General features: G+C 48.0%; 1 protein-coding gene across 4 annotated transcripts in view; it reads right to left on the bottom strand.

Moving 5' to 3' along the window:
• TBC1D14 (TBC1 domain family member 14) overlaps positions 1 to 14,748 on the bottom strand; it is a 1,472,366-nt gene that overhangs the window by 193,706 nt on the left and 1,263,912 nt on the right. The gene's annotated exons all lie outside the window — the stretch shown is intronic.

The following is a 14,748-nucleotide window of genomic DNA, read 5'->3' as shown; positions in this document are numbered from 1 at the left end:
TTTGGGGATATTCATGCCTACAAAGCAGGATTCAAGGGAAATAATTTCCTTATCTGCGAACATCTCGCCAATTTTAGTAATGCCCACCTTCTCCCAGCTATCGTATGCCCCTTGTTCCATCCCCGGTGGAAATTGTGGATTTCTGCAGATGGGCGTAAAGGGTCCTAACGCCGTGGTCATTATGCCTTTTCGTGTTTGGCAGTCCCATGCTTCCAAAGTGGTCTTCATAATTTCGCTTATTCCTAAGTTCATGTCGTGCTGCCTCTGTTTCCAGAGGAGTTCTACCAGTGGGGTCCTCGCTACTGCTCTGTCTTGTTTGGCCCATATCTGCTGCGGATTCTCCCCCACCCACTCCCTCAGGACTTTAAGCTGTGCTGCCTGGTAGAATTTTTTAAAATGGGGGAGCGCCATCCCTCCTTCTCTGGTTGGGGCTGTGAGGACCATCCTGGCTATTCTAGGCGTTTTCCCCTTCCATACAAAGGACGATACCACTTTTGTTAATGTTTTGAAGAACGTGTCGGGACACCCAACGGGAGAGCCTGAAAATAATAAAGTACCCTTGGGAGGATGGTCATCTTGACAGATTGAATTCTACCCCACCAGGATATCTGTAGTGGGTTCCATCTGCCTAATTCCCTTCGGATGTTTGCAATTAGTGGCGGGTAGTTTTCCCCATAGAATTGCTCTATTTTTTGGTGTACAATTATTCCCAGATACTTTATACCTTTCTGTACAATCTTAAGGTCCAGTAGTTTTGCTTCCCTTTCTATGTTTGCTTTATCCCCTGTCAGAATCAGGATCTCTGATTTTTTCCTATTAATTTTTAGGCCAGAGATGGCCCCGTAATTTTCCAGTTCTCTCACTGCAGCTGATAACGTGGATTCTGAGTCCTCTAGGGTTATTAACATATCATCCGCATACGCGATCACTTTGTGTTGCTGACCTGCCATTTCTATCCCTTTAATATGTATTGATTCCCGTATTTTAATTAGGAGGGGTTCTAAGAACAGAGCGTACAGCAGTGGTGAAAGGGGGCATCCCTGTTTCGTTCCTCTCGATATCTTCACCATGTTCGTAACCTCGCCATTAATGACTATTCTACTGGATGGGGAATTGTAGTTCGCTCTAATGCTTGCAATATACTGGTCCCCAAACCCCATGCAATCCAGAATTTTGAACAGAATTGACCACTCCACCCTGTCAAAATCCTTCTCGGCGTCTACCGACAGTAGTATCGCTGGGGTGTGGGTTATACCTATTTTTTCCACTAGATGGGCTAGCCTCCTTGTGTTGTCGTGGGTCTGCCTGCCGGGAATAAAGCCTGATTGATCTTCACTAATCAGTTTTGGGAGAAGCGGGGATAACCTTGTTGCCAGAATTTTCGTATAAATGTTTGCATCTAGATTAATTAGGGAGATTGGTCTATATGATGCTGGGTTTATTGGATCTTTACCTGGTTTGTGGAACAGCAGTACCTTCGCTTCATTCATAGTGGGGGTCACGTTACCGCTATCCTTGAAGGAGTTCAGGAGCCTCGTTAGGATCGGGGTCAAAATGTCTGCATATTTTTTATAAAATGGGGCCGTAAACCCATCTGGGCCTGGGGCTTTATTACTTGGAAGTCCTTTTATGGCTTTACTGACTTCCTCTTCACTGATAGGGGTCTCTAGCGACTGTTTGTCCTCTTCTGAAATTTTTGGGAGTTTTAGGGCTTCTAAGTATGAGACTTGGGCGTTTGCATCGGGGTATTCTGTGGAGTAGAGAGTTTGATAGTATTGCCTCAGTGCTTCCCCCATGTCGCGTGTGCGTGTTTGGAGGTCACCCTTCGCATCATATATGGCCTTAATCGTTGTTTCTTTCTGCTTTGCCCTTAATTGTCTCGCCAGGAGTCTGTCTGCATTGTTCGCTCTCATGTAATATCTCTGTTTCAGATAAAGTAGGTTCTTCTCTGCGCCCTTCGTGCGTAGCATCTCTAGTTGATCCTGTGTATGTTTCAGTGATTTTTTCAGTGTCTTAGTGGGGTGTGTCAGTAATTTCGCTTGGATATCTTCAATTGTATTTTCCAGCTCTTTTTCCCACTGAAACCTTTGTTTATCTCTTGTGATTTTCAACGCTATGATTTTCCCCCTCAAAACTGCTTTAAACGCGTCCCAGACTGCGCTCATTGCGACCTCCCCGGTGTCATTTTGTATGAAGTATTCCTCTATCATTTCCCTTATGGACTCCCCTGTAGTTGGGTCCTGGATCAACTCCTGCGGAAGCTTCCACCTCCAGAGCCCATTCTTCCTCCCTGGGAGAGTCACTTCTAACCATAGCGGGGCATGGTCCGAGAGAGCTATTGTGCCTTTATCAAGCCCATGTATCTTTCCCAGTAGGCCCACCGAAACCCAGAAGTAGTCAATCCTAGACATAGTGTTGTGGACATGTGAGAAGGATGTGTACCCCCTCTGTTCACCCTTCGGTTCTCTCCAGACATCATTCAGGGCCATCTGGTCCATTTGTTGTCTCAGATGTTTTGATGGCGCCCCCTGGCCATGTGTGTTCCCTATACTCCTATCTAGATGTGGGTTCCACGCCATATTAAGATCTCCCCCCAAAATCACTTCCCCTTTAGCATAGTCTTCTAATTTCGATAGCACCTCTCTGAGAAAGCCATCCTGTCCCTGATTGGGTGCATATATTGAGGCGAGTGTTATGCGATATCCTTCGATTACCGCATTGGCGAAGGCATATCTCCCTTCTTTATCTATGCTTGAATCTAGCAGTTTAGTGTCCTTTCCTTCTTTCACCGCTATCAGCACCCCAGCTTTTTTCTCAAGTGCCGTCGCCAGAGCCCAAATATTGTATCCTTTTATCCGCATTTTCTGCTTATCCCTTGTTCTAATATGGGTTTCCTGGCCTGGAGAAGTAGTATATCTGCCTTCCCCCTATTGAACTGTTTCTCCAGTTTCGCCCTTTTTGTTGGGTGATTCATGCCCCTAATATTGTAGGTCAAAACGCGTATCATCCCCATTGTGTTATGATTAAATGCCGTTGCATCGGGTCCCCTTCTGTTCTTGTTTCATTTCTTTGATTCCTCCGATCCCTTCCCCTCCCCTTGAACTTCCCCAACCCCCCAACTTTGAACATTAAACCAACCAAACTGTCCCCCGAGTAGGGCGAGGGTTCCTATTGATGCTAGGTCTGTTATGGGGAGTCCTAAACCCCATTGACCCATTGGTCTTCGCCGAGTCCCAGACCGTCGGTTCTTGACCCGACCGCCATCTGTGTGTTGTCCGTTCCGCTCCGCTCTGCTCCCTCACCCCGACCGGGTTTCAACAGCTACCTTTCCGTGTCCGTTCCCCAAGATTGTGTCTTCATGGGTTCTTCATGGTACTTTTCTCCGGGTCTCCCTCCCTGCGTTTGCCTTCTTTTGCGTGTTTGTTTCCCAGCCCATTGGTCTTCTCGTTCGATCTCTCCTGTTTGAGGTCTCCCCCCGTTCCATCTCTTCATCCTGGAGGCCCATAGTGCTAAGGCCTTCTTCCACCGTGGTCACTGTTCTCTGTTTTCCTTCCCACGTAAATAGCAGCCCAAATGGGAAGGTCCATTTGTAACGGATTTGTTTTTCTACTAATACTTTCACCAGTGGGGACATTGCTCTTCTTTTTTGGAGGTTATTAGAGCAAGGTCCTGATACAATTGGATGTCTTGCCCATTCATTTTAATATGCTCTATTTCCCTGGCTCTTCTGAGGATCTGTTCTTTCTGCGGGTAGGATTAGAGAGCCACCAGGACATCGCGTGGTCTTTCCCCTGGGGCCCCAGATCTTTTCGGTCCTACCCTGTGGATTCTGTCTACTCCGATTTCATCAGTATCTTGTGTCCCCAGTATGTATCTGAATACCTCCTTTACTGCTTCTTTCAGATATTTGTCTAGCACGGATTCCGCCATGTTCTTGATTTGAATGTTGGAGCGTCTAGAGCGGTTCTCCAGATCCTCACATTGTATCTCCAAGTTGTGAGTGAGTATCACCAAGTACTCTTGCGTTTCGCTTGTTTGTCTCGTGTCTTCTTCAAGACTTTGCACCGTTTTTTCCACTAGATCAGTTCTTTCTTCTAGGTTGTTAATATCGATTCTCATGTCTTGAACCACTTGTTTCATTTCATTCTTCATGGTTGCAAATTGTTCTTGAACTGTAGACATGAATTTTTCTTGCAGGTCCATGAACCAGGTTTGCATGTCCTCCCTAGTCAATGGTTGTTGTTGCTGGGATAGTGATTCTGCCTCCCCCATGGGCTCTCCCTCTCGGTTGCGATGTCCCCTCTGTTGACCACATTTGCACTATATCCGCGCCTTGTTTTGCAGATTGGGGAGTCTTTTGGATGGGGTTCCCCTTTCCTTTTGCTCTAGACATGGTAGTGTTTCGTCAGCTTGTCTATGGGGCTTCTGCGCCCTCGCGTAGCCCTCAGGTGGGCCCTCCACCAGTTCCTGTCCTCTGAAATGTTCTTGTGCGCGTGGGGTTCTTGCTTTAGGAAGTCGTGCTGTCTGTCTTTCCGCTTCTTCCCCCTTCGTCTCTCTGTGCCTAGATGCTGATGGCAGTTACGTGTTTTTTTTTTCCCCCTTTTATTTTGTATATTTCCATACCGCGTCTTTTTGGCCCCCCCCCCCCCTGGGGTATATAAGCGCGGGCGGGTGTTTAGTTTTCTCCCCCCAGGTTGGCTCACCTTTTCCTCTTCATGCGCTATGTTTCAGGGCGGCCCCCGCTTCTCTCCAGCGGTCCGCCCTGATCGCGCTGCCTTCTCCTGGCGCCGCACCACTTCCCTGGCCGCAGCTGCTGCGCTTTCCACCGTACTCGATGCAGGGTGTGGTGCGGGGGCGGTCCTTCCCCTTGGGGGTCCACTGAGCCCCCGATCCAGCTCCCTCGCTGGCCGCCGCCTCGCGGTCTCCCTGTGCCGCGCCGTGTGGTCCTCAGAGGCGCGGGAGTCTCCTTCGGCTCCGATGGGGGAGGGGCCGGTCTGCTTTCTCCTCGCTTTCGTCTTGAGTTCGCTCCGCTGCAGCGCCGGTTCCTCACAGGGGGGGATTTGGGGGGGGACTTTTAGCAATCGGGGGGGTAGAGAGACGGTCCATCACGGCTTCGGTCGTGCTAATTTTGGCGGCCCGGGCGGAGCGCGGTTTAGCTGCGTCTCCTCACCCCGGCGGCCATCTTGGAGTCCTGGGTCAACTTTTTGAAGGGGGCCATCCCTGCAACTTTGAGCGATGCAAAGAACTCTTTAAGATCCAGGAATAAGATAGGATCACATATACCCAGCTACGCCACTGGTGCACCCATCCACAGACTCGCCAGGCGGCTACTCGTCCCCCCACAGCCATCGAATTGACCCTTAAGGAGCTCCCGCCCCGAGGAAGAATCTCCACTCTATACAAGCACCTCCAAACGGACTTCCTAACCTCCAAGACCCGGTATATGGCCCTATGGGAGGCGGAACTGGGCCATCCGATTGAAGACCAACAGTGGGTTGACATCTGGTCCCGGGCTCACACGAATAGAGAGTGCGCCTACAAGATCCTCCTCCGGTGGTACTACTCTCCCCTAAGACTCCACCACATGAACTCCACGATCAACCCTCAATGCTGGAGGCAGTGCTGTCAAATAGGCTCCTTCTTCCACATGTGGTGGTCCTGCCCCAAGGCCCAAGCCTTTTGGAAACAATGCCTGGCGACGATAGCGGACATCACTCAGATGCGACTGCCCTTGGCCCCCGAACCCATCCTCCTTGGAGCACCGATCCCTGGGATTTTCCCAGGTCTGGTCCCAAGGCCAAACTATTATCACAATGCCTACTTGCAGGCAGGAACGTGATATCCCGCACCTGGAAAAGGACGGAAGGCCCTCTCATGCCTTTCTGGTGGATGAAAGTCTGGGACATCCTGATCGCCGAGAAGGTGACGGCTGCCAGAGCAGGCACCTTGCATCTCTTTCGCAACATCTGGGACCCGGTATTGGAGTTTGACCAAAGGTGCCCAGCCCTGACTTTCAAGCCCCAACTGGCCAGGAGAACTATTCAGGATGGAGACCCCCTACTGGGAAGTGAAGAAGGAACTTGAGACCGAAGGGTGGGGTGGGAGGAGCGTCAAATGGTATTACTGTATGCTACATGTCGCAAGTGATTAAGCTTTGTATTGCCATAACCTGCCTGTTTAAAATAAACACGTTTAAAAAAAAAAATCAATGGGAAAATCCCATAGGAAATATTCCGGTGGAATATTTCGCGTGGTAACCACTGCACCAGCCAGAAACTCGACAAGGGGGGACTGGACAATGCCCCCTTGAAAACAGACCTAGGGGCAATATAATTAACCCCTTCCAGTACTTCCACAACATGATGGTTTGTACTGGTCACAAAATAGGACTAGTAAAGTCAATGGTGACTTTTCATGCCCTGGGAGACAGTAGTCAGTCCCAGGGTATGGAGTCTATGTTTGGGGGTCACTATGACACCCCTGTATTACTGCACTGAGGGTGCTGTGTAACACACATGAAAAACAGATGATACCCTATGGAGTAAAACGAAAACCCCATAGCCCATAAGCACATAACAAGTCAGAGACATACCTCAAATCGTACCTAAGAGTGGGAGGAAAAGAGTCTCACTCTTAGCAGGAGAAAAAAACAAACCCCAAAAATCCAGCAAAGCTGCTGGTGGACTCACTAGGTTTGGGAAATTAGCCTTGTAAGAGAATTCTCCCTAACACTACTGACGGCTCGACAGCGACCCTAGCTAATTTGTTTTGTACTAGTTTCGCTTCCTCTGCCTGCCGTTTCCTTGTCACGATCCTTGATTCTTCTGCAATGATTTACTATTATGCTCTGTATTTAAGGCCACCCCTTTGCTTCAATACCCACAATTTGGTCCAGTGCCTTTTGCACCTCTTTGGATAGGCCCTTTTGACAATGAAACAGAAAAAGGGTATTGATTGATCCCATGAATTACCAGTCTCCGCTCTCCACATTTCCTGAACCTTAAGATGGAATTAGGTGGGGTCTTCATCATCGCCCAAAGTACAGTGCATGATCGACTAAGTTGGTTGTGTCAGAGAATGCTTGCCATATCGCGTCCCATACCTTTGCTCGAATCTTTTTAAATGATGCTCCATCATGTGCATCGTTGCCCAGAGTCACTCCCGGGTACTGTGAGAAACCCAAAGGTGTCTCACCCGCTAGTCCCCAGGGATCTGTCATCCAGGTGGCCAGGACACGGCATCGCTATTGGATTCAGTTCCTGGGGGTGGAACAGTGGCGGTGGATCACCTGGATGGGGTGGAAGTGGGACACCGATGGGTGAGATGGGTGAGAAGCAGTATCCCCTTCCTTTGAACACCTTTACCCCATACTACCCCATAGGATATTTAGAATCTCTACCCTCCCTTTCTGACACAAACACCTTCTTACACCGTGAAAGACAACAGATTAAAACCAGAGCCGTTTACCTGACATGTCCCAACACAAGAGTCAGGTAATTAACAATAACTACACACACCTGACAGCCCTTTCCCTTTCCCCACAGGGATAAAAGGAAGAGCACAAGAGCACACAGTGAGCAAGGATAAGCGCATGAGGAAGCAGCTATTCCACGAGGGCAGTTTAAACGGAGAAGAAAGGTGGCAAGACCGTAAAGGACAACAAGGAGGGAAGTGTCCTTGCCCTTTTGGACCAAGAACTGCGAAACCTCAGAGAAAGGAATCACAAGACAGGGAACTACAGCTGATGTGTGGTGGAACCGATGTACCGGTGCACGGGACACTCCCACACTGATAACCGAGGCAGGGAGACGCGCTGGCTACCGTGGTACCGTCCTTAACTCCAGAGACGAGAAATGACAAGGAGTTCAGGACAGCCAGTTAGTCGGAGGGCGAACCGATAGTAAATCGGACGGTGTTGAGTGAAGGTTGCAAACGGCAACATGTTATGAACAAAGAACTTGTGCGCGAATTAACTTTTAAAGCCCAGAGAAAGACCAGCTGTAGAGTGGTCCGGCTCGACGTGGGCATCCATTCGAAAGACTCTGGCTGGTCCCCTTTTTTGTGAACATTATAGAACCAAGAGGCCATAGCAAAAGCCGGCATAGAAAGGTAAGGTGGTCATACAAGGGTCGAGACAAAATCCTTTGTACAATCAAAAGTCGTTAATCCATTACCAAAGTTTTGACATTGTGAAACAGGCATGGGCGTCCGGCTGAGGGAAACGCCATACGAACAATAAATAGAGAAAGCCTGACTGGGGGCTTAGGTGAAGCCTGCCTGGGGCCAAGAGAAAGCCTGACTGGGGCTTAAGAGAAAGTCTGATTGGGGGCATGGAAGAAGCCAAGGGAAGTGAATCCTGCAAGGTGTTATAACCAAGTGAACTGTGTTAAACTGGCAAATCTGAACCTAGCTGAGGGATGCTTGCAAATGAGAGCAAAACTAACACCCCACAAACATTGTGTCAACAAGTGTGAACTGAGGGATGTCCACAATGAACAATTGTTTAAAAAGACATGTTACAAGTTGCTGATATATTCAACGAAAGCCTTTAGTGAACCCGACTGAGGGAGGCCAAAGTAGCAAAAGGGATAAGAGCCCGGTTGAGGGGGATGAATGGGTGAAAGGAAATCACCTGACAGGAAGATTACTGAAAGGAACCTTTTGGTTTGTTGTTTATAGCACATCAAGCCCTCTGAGGCAAGAGACTTGGTGTAAAAGAGAATTGGCCACAGAAGGCCCCGATATTTTGGAAATTAACTAAGCTCGTGCTGGAGAAGCCCAGGAGTGTGCTGTGCTCGAGAGTCCTGCCTAGTCAAGTGCTTAAAACGTGGGGGAGGGAGACCACAGTTATTCCATCCTGACTTTTGTGAACACAGCTTTCTTTTCCGGTGAAAACGATCCCACACTATTTTGAAACTTAGCAGTAAGGACTGGCAACAGTTTTTTTTTTTTTAGTACAGGCCCTTTTTATTTGATAAGATGCCAGTAGGACTGCTTTATTATTATTTGATGGTCGTAGCTTGCTCCCACCTTAGATTTAGGTTAAGATTAGGCGTTTTTCTCACCCATTTATACAGTTTAATAAACTGAGATCACTTGTGTCTGTCTTTACTGTTGCCACCATGAGTTCCTTACAGTACCCCGCTTTCACCCAGAGCTCTCCAGCCTGATCTACAATCGTTGCCACAAATAAGCTCTATGTTTTTCAAAGCGTAAATCCACTTGCCCGCGCCCGGCTTAAAGGGGCGGAAGTGCCTTTATCAAATTGTTTTATCCATCTGTGCCCATGGCACGTAGTGCGGTCTGCCGGTACCCTTATTTATAAGGGGCATCTGCATCCTTGGCCTACCCCCATCAGTCCTTTTCCCACTTCCTCTTTTCCTTCACATTTCCATCCGGCCAAACCTGCTCCTTAACCTGCCCTCCCACAAACTCTCACGCAAGGTGTTTGCTCAGATGCTTGTTCTGCCTCCTCATCCTCGGACTCATCAAATGTACTCCACCCATCGTCCTCTCCTCCACAGGACTCCCAATTCTCATACCCTAGGAAGTCCGCCCTCTCGTCTCCTCCCCCTTCCTGCTCTACGTGCATGCTTTTTATAGTTGTTTTATCTACCCTGAACAAAAAATGTCCTGTCTTCCACCCATTGGGCCCTTTCTCTGCTGGCTTATTGGGCTTTGCTTCAACATGTGTTCTTCGCAATCTATTGAACTCTGTTTGTGCCGCTGCCAGTGCCACTTCTAGGTCTCTTATTGAGATCGACATGCGCTGGTAATTTCGGAGGGGACGCATACAAGGGTGGTGGGGCTGTCACTGCAGTGGACACCTAGGGTGGATTGGTTTAACCTGCTGCAGGGTGAGCTGTCAATGAATATATTCCCCTGCGCTCTGCTAGCGCCGTGCCCTACTTTCCTGTACAGTCATCAGCGCTTTCACATTGCGCTATTCCTCCACCAAGATCTTGCATGTTTTTGAACATTTTCCACATGTTTAATATCTCTTTCCTTTTTTTGTTACTGTTTCCCCTTATACTTAGCTGTTAAAAATGTAGACCTGTGTTCTAAGATTCTCTTGTGATGGGATCCCTGCTCTGGCCAGGAGCGGGGCATCCCTGCTCCTCTTGTCTGTCACCCACTGTTTGTGGCATTTCTCAATTCTGTCCCGATACAATGGCAGGGCTTTATACATATACTCTATGGGTGGTCTCTCCACCCATTGTAATATTCCATGTGCCTCACTGTCTATATGCCTATGTTAATAAACAGCGCACGCTGCTGCTGTTCTTCAAAAAAGTCAGTCCGTCATCCCGTCCATTACAAAAAGTCAAAAACACAATCTCGAAACACCCACTCCTTCTCTCACACTCAACACACTCGCCTCACACCAATAATCACAAAAAACGCCCTTCGGCGGGCCTCTTCCCTACACAACAAAACACGCTAAAATAAAAACGACTACTATTCACGAGCCAACTAATTACATAGGGCTCCTATGTATCTCCTTTCTTCCTCTGTTATACAATGCCTGTGGTACCACCACCTCCCCTCACTCGGGGAGGCTCCCTACCATTCCATGTTCCTTTCCTTAATATTCTCCTTAAAAAATTAATACCAAAAAATAAACCAAACCACACCCACAACACACCAACTATTTCACGCACTGCGCATTCACGCTCTTCACACTCTCCTATACATCTGTCCCCTACTTGTTATCACTTGTAAGGCTATACTCCTATGCGCATGTTCACCCAAAATCCTCTGTCACAGGTTTCCAACAACACCGGCCTGCACTCTCCTCAGAGGCCCTCACCCCTCCAAAGAGCAGGCAGGAATTCTGCAAAGATGGCTCCTGCACGTCCACTCAGGAATGCACATTTTTTGGGACTGGTTGCTGTAGGTGGCCACGGACCCTTCTGAAAAGCTGCCTAGACAACTCTGCAGGTAAGGGGGTGCTGGGATCGCATGGGGTCACTAAATGAAGGCACGCCCCTAAACGCTCACAAGAAAAAATACAACCCACTAGGGAAAAAAGGACAAGAGATTCTTGCAAGGATAGTTTTAATTATACAAACAATAGGTGTGCAGCAAAGAACTTTGCTGCACAGGAACGTTTCGAGCAAAAAGGGTGCAAGCAAGAGTTTAAAAGGGGTCACCGCACAGCATCATTGATATACAGTAGAAACACGCACGGCTGGTTGGTGCGACCCTATGCATGGTCAGCCTATTCCATAGGGGATCCCAGGCCATTGGCCGCAGCACCGTCGGTCCGTCTTCTGTCACGTGGGGTCAGTTTGGCTCATTGTATCCAGGGAACCAAGGTTGAAAAGACAATTAATTGTGTTATTCTAACAGTGCTATTCTATTACTACACAGGGCACCTGGAATGATCATGGACTGGTACAGGGGGATGCTCGAGGTCCCTGTGACCCGCACACATTTCACTCATCCCAGTTGCGTCATCCGGCATCCAAGGCTTCCACCCTCACTTTCGAACTGTAATGTATTCCTCACCACACCTCACCTTAAAAATCATGTCATTGTAAAGTACAGATAGGGTGACCATTCCTTTAGATCTTTTATGGTTGTCTGGTTTATGGCTGGTGGCCTGGGGTCAACTGGTATCTTGGAATTCAGGGTTCTTGGAACTCTGACAGATGTAAGGGCTATAACTTACAGTTGGCTGGGTCGGGGGGGGGTCAAAGGCTTACTCTGGTAGTGATAACTAGTACAGCAAGGCGTCTAGCACCCTCTCATGGCCTTGCAGGATACATACATTCTTGGGATAAAACATATTGGCAACCGCTGTAGAACAAAGGAGTGTTTCTGTGTAAATTAACAGCGGGGGTCTCCATCACTCTCTCATCAGCACTTGGGCCTATTCAGATTTCATCAGGTTTGCGGCCTGTATCAACAAGCGGCCATGCAGGCCCTATGTTTCTGACATAGCTAAAAAATGATGCCTGTTTATATGCGCGCACTAAGCCTAAAACATCTACTATTCGCATAATATTATGCCTGTGCAGGGTCTCTTAGTACACCCCTCCTTCACCAAGGAGCATCACATGTTTCCAGATGGGATTCGCTACACCCTAAAGCGCCTATGTGGGTGGCGTAGGTTCATTTCCTTCCCAACACATGCACGGCCTGACCACAACACACACTTGCACATGGGAGTTCAAACATGCACCTTTCCCATTGCACAAGGATAGGAGACATGCCTAAGAAATAGCAACTCAACTGGGGCCAAGCAATGTAAGTTCAATTTCCTCCCCATCAGCTTTGACATCTGCAACATGGATTCTTGCACTGAGTTTTGGAAAATAATCAGAGATGAATCTTTAAAAAGGACATTACCTTTTCTTGAGAAGGGGGCGGACCCATGCCTCTTTAAGGCTGGCGGGAATGACGCCGGTTCTGAAAGAGGCATTGATGACGGCTGTCAGTAGGGGAGCAAGGCTGTTTGCGCAGTCCTTGATGAGCTTCGGAGGACATATGTCCCCTTTACATGTTGAGGGTTTTAAGTTTTTAAGGATGTTAATGACTTCAAGTTCCGAGATGTCTCTAAAGGAGAAGAGAGGCATGTTGGGGGGAGGAGTGGATTGTGGCTGATTGATCTTTATATTACAGGGTAAAGCATTGTAGTAGTCCTGATATTTTTTTTGCAGAAGATTCATTTCATTAAGCATGGCCGCTTGAATACTAGCGCACCATGCTTCATCTTTGATGATCTCGTCGGTGGTGTTAGGGGGAGAAGTAAGTTCCTTAAATATGGTACAGATTTCCTTGGATTGTGAGTTTGCATTAGTGATTCAAGTGGTAAAGGTGTTAGCTTTAGCTTTGGTGATGGCATCTTTATATTGGTGGGTGATCAGGTTGAAGCAGTTCTTGGTGATATCGCATGGGTTGGTTTGCCAATTTTTTAATGCCCCTTTTGCAAGAGCGTATGGATTGTAGTTCTGCCGTGAACCAGGAGTTTGAGGGAAGAGTCCTTTTTCTTTTTTTGTTTTCTAGCAGCGCTATGGCATTGATCGCATTCAAGAGAGTATGTTTGTAAATATCCGAGAAGGGGTGGCCAAGTGCTGGGATGTTAAGGTACGGTCGTAGATAGTCTGCAGTGAGTTTTTTGGAGCTTCTAGCTTGTGAGGGAGGAGCGGGTGAGTTTTTTGGAACTCGATGTGATAGGCAAGGTGAATTCAATGTAATTTTGGTCAGTCCATGGTAGTGCTGTGTTAGAAGTGACAGAGGTGAAGCAGTTGTGGTCTGCGACCCAGTCGAGGGTGCGGCCTTTGTTGTGTGTTGGGGTGGTGATTCTTTGAGCGAAGCCTAGGTCGTTGAGTTCTTTGGCAAGGGTGGCAAGCAGCTTTGTCCTTGGGGTCGTTAAGACCTAGGTTCAGGTCTCCAAGAAGGAGGGTCTTAGTAGATCCGTTGATGTTATTGCTAAGTAGGTGGGTGAGGTGTCCCTGGAAGTCTGATGGGAGGCGATATGGAGTGTGTATATTGATGGTGCTATTTGTTTGGGGATAGTGAGAGCTTTACGGAGAGCATATCAGAGTTACTCTGCCATGGGTGGCTGATGGATCTGAGGGAGAGAGTTTCTTTGAATATGAGGGCTACTCCTCCTACTAAGCGAGTTGGTCTGTCTTGTCTGAGAATGGTGTAGCCTTCTGGGAGTACAAGGGCGATGGCAGGGCCAGATGCCTCATGCAGCCAAGTTTCACTGGTGGCTAGTAGGTCAATGTTGTTATTGGTTAGAGATCATTTATTTCTACGGGGTGCTCAGTGAGTGATCTAACGTTGAGAAGGGCACATTTGAGGTGGGGAGGCGATGTGGATGTGATTTTGGTGGTAGTGTGGAGGCTCGTTGTGTGGGAGGTATTGGGTATGTTGGTGTGGTGGGGTGTTTGGATGGGCCTAGATGTGGGAGTGAGATGGTGTCTGAGGTGTGGAGTGCATTTGTGTGTGAATTGGGATCTTAGGTGGAGATTTTCGAAAGGTGGAGGATGGAGGATGGCATTCGGGTTCTGATGTTCGAGTATGTGCTCTAAGTCTGGCGAGTCTGCTGGAGGTGGAGTTCTGCATAGGAGATGCACTGGTAACCTCCTATAGTAGTAGACAATCCCCTGTTTATTGTAACCAACGTGTTCTCTACTTCCTTCTCAGAATGAACTTGCATATTGGAGCCATTAACCCAATAACCATTGTTATTGTTCGTATTCATATTAGTGTTAATATGTGTAATGCCACTCGCGTTATTGACACTGATATGTATCGTTCCATTAGGATAATATACAATCCTATTTCCCCCACTCCCCGTTTATAGGACCTTCCCCTATAATACCCTCCCCAATACACTCCCAGTAGTATTAGCAATATCACACACAATCCTCCAGCAAGTGCTAACCAACATTAATAGATATATTTCCATAATCTGTCATTTGCATCTCTACGCCTCAGGTCCCTACTTAACCTATGTACATGGATGGCAGCCATTTTCTTTTCACCTGCAATAGAAGCACAGGCGCACAAGACAACAAAAGGGAGGGACGTGCAAGATGTGCACTGTACAAGACAAAAAGGAAACAAGAGGAAGCAGGGGTGAGAGAGAAAGGGATAGAAAGAGAGAGACACATAGCCAGAGAGAGAGAGTGAGCTCCTAAAGGAAGGAAAGTGTGGAGCTAGTAGCTGTAGTTTGGCCTGCTACTTCAGCATGCCACCAAACCTGTGTCTCCTTCGGGCAGGCTAGTAAGG

Source organism: Ambystoma mexicanum, chromosome 6q, assembly GCF_040938575.1.
Source record: "Ambystoma mexicanum isolate Mex_15411 chromosome 6q, UKY_AmexF1_1, whole genome shotgun sequence".
Lineage (NCBI taxonomy): Eukaryota > Metazoa > Chordata > Amphibia > Caudata > Ambystomatidae > Ambystoma > Ambystoma mexicanum.
Note: the sequence above shows the minus strand (reverse complement) of the source record. Positions and strands in the feature narration are given on the sequence as shown.